Here is a 2,892-nt window from a genome sequence, read left to right on the forward strand (position 1 = left end):
TATTCATGAGTTCTGGGGATTAAGATGTGAACCTCTTTGGCAGAGCCATTATTCTTTCTACCTCAGGTGCTTAGAAAAATCTTCCTGGGAGATTTCTAACACTGTCTCGACAGGCATCAGGAGTATATTACATTTTAAAATACAGTTTGCAAGAGTGAAGAACTATAATTCATTAATGTGGTAATTTTATAATAATGTGCCTCTCCCTGTGCAGATAGATCACAATTCTCTTTGTCCAAGGCCCCTTGCAATGTGACATTGCTACCCCTCCTACCAAAAAAGGGTAATTTCTCTACCTTTTTGAATCTGCACCAGACTCCTGACAGGCTTTCTCTAAGAGAAGGTGGCTGGAGCCTGGGTCTCAAGTCACCGCGAGCCATCCACACTCCTTTTTTTTGGAATCTGAAATTACCTAAACATTAGCAGAGAGGAAATGAGAATCTATTTATATGTACACAGATTTTACCAGAGATACAAATAGAATAATAATTTGTAAGTCAAACTTAAAGTTTAAGGTGGAAAATGAGGCTTTAAAATGTTTGCATCTTCAGTAAAACATGCATTAATTTGAGATGCATTCAGGCATCTTCTCCTTTGATTTAGTAGGAGATGCGGGTGGAGCCCCCACTCCTTAGCCCCACACTTGAGATCTGCATTCAAGCTGGATGCGCCTATCTGCTAGTGCTGGGAGTGCGGGCTGCTACGGGCTCACAGTTGCCACCTCTCCGAGAATTGCCCTGAGACCACAGGGGCCTTTTCCCACAGATCCCCTGGAGGTGGACACAGCCCACAGTCACACTGGGCTGGAACTGGTTACAGGTAGTCAGAACCCTGGCCTCCAGCTGGAGCAGACGGAGGGGTGCAATTCACGCTCCAGAGCTCCCTGTGGATCAGACCAAAGCTTTCTACCTTGAAGACTGCTTGCATCTTGCAGAGGAACCCTACATGGTGCGGTTTCTTGTTTCTTTAATACATTCCTGGACTGTATTTGCTAGTATTTCACTTATGATGTTTCCATCAATAATCATAAAAAGATTAGTCTATTGGTTTTTCATTTTGTGTTTTCTTAGGGTTTGGTATCATATGTGCTGAATAAAAATAATTTGGCAGCTTTCTCTTTTTATTGACCTAGAACATTTAAAATGGCATTGGAATTATCTGTTACTTAAATTTGGGGGTTTCATCACATTTCATAAAAATTATCTGGACCTTGGGCGGGGGAGGATTCAGACCTTCAGTAACATTCTCAAACGTTCTGGGGTAACTTGTCTGTTTTAATATTCTCTCTCTTTTTTTTAAGGTCATAAATGTTTTCTAGGTAAGGAAAAATACAGTTGCTGAATATGTTCCCAGAGCACTTTCATTCATTCTGTTTCATTTGCATGGAGTGAAACAAAATGTTCTCTCAAAATTATTCTATCTTTCTCCGTTCTATTGTTAGTTCTTCATCTCATTTCTGATTTTGAGTTGTTCACTTTCCTTTTTGTTCTCATGTTATAAAATAGCATTATTGTTTTTTAGCATGTAAAAAGCACAAGCAATATAAAAAATAAAGTTAAAAAAAACCACCCCCCCAAAAAAAAACCAAACCACCCCACATTGGATCACCTTGAGAGGAAACCACAAATAATTAGTGGTTGCCACTTTCTTCATGATCTCTTCACGCAAACAGGTATACACGTGCACTATCTAGTGTTACGCCAGCCTTAAGCTTCTGGATGAGAACAACTTTGATGTGATCTTCTTCTATTTTTATGTGTATCAAGTGAATTCAGTTTGCCAATATTTTGCTTAAGATCTTTCTTTTTTTAATGTGTTCATAAGTGATCGGTCTACGGTTTACTCTTCTCTTATTGGCCTTGTCTTGTTTTGACTTAAAAGCTTCAGAGGCAGGAAAGTGTCCTTCTTCTGCTGTTGGAACTGTGCTGACCACTACTGCATCCCCCAGCCGTGTGTGGCCCCTGAGCCCGAGAAGGATAGCTCGTGAGTGCCAAGGGTGAAATACACACCTGCTGTTGAAGACTTGCCATGAAACATGAGGATATAAAACATCTCAATAAAGTCATGAAGGACTAAATGTTGAACCGGTAATATGTTAGATGTATGTCGGGTGAAATAGAATGTATCCTAGAAAGAAAACATGCATCATCAACTAAAAACTACTTATTCTGGGTATTTAAAAACCTCTGGTGGGGCGCCTGGGTGGCTCAGATGGTTAAGCATCTGCCTTCGGCTCAGGTCATGATCCCAGAGTCCTGGGATCGAGTCCCGCATCGGGCTCTCTGCTCCTTGGGAGCCTGCTTCTCCCTCTGCCTCTCTCTCTCTGTCTCTCATGAATAAATAAATAAAAATCTTAAAAAAAAAAAAAAAAAAAAACCTCTGGTGGAGACAAAAAACAAAAGATAGTGAACAGAGAGCAGAGTAGAGGGTGGATGACGTGGGACGGGCTTCGAGCTAGAAGGCCCAGGGACACCTTGGTCTGCTGGAAGCTCTGGGAACCCTCTCCAGCTCCCTTCATGACCTAGCTCACATTACTATATGCACTTGCACTTGGGGTCTTAGGAATACGAAGATGGTGTCTGCACCCTCACGGAAAGCCCATACCGTGGGCCTATCCTTGGCTCCCAAAGCTGCCATGGGTGGAGGTTGTAGGTCACACATAGAAGAAAAACAGGAGAAATCAATGCAATGCAGATCATGCGACTCTGCTTTTCCCTGGGGCATATGTTCCCCATGGTTTTGTGGGGCTTCCAGCACCTGGAAGGAGGCAGGAGTGTGCAGCCTGTAGCCAGCCATTTTAGGACCGTATTAAACCAATTAGTCATCTCACAATAAGGAGAATAAACACAAGGGTGGGGAAAGCAAACAAAGATTGTTCCTGCAAATTTTAGA

This window comes from Mirounga leonina, unplaced genomic scaffold (genome assembly GCF_011800145.1).
Source record: "Mirounga leonina isolate KUSES-001 unplaced genomic scaffold, KU_Mleo_1.0 Mir_150, whole genome shotgun sequence".
NCBI lineage: Eukaryota > Metazoa > Chordata > Mammalia > Carnivora > Phocidae > Mirounga > Mirounga leonina.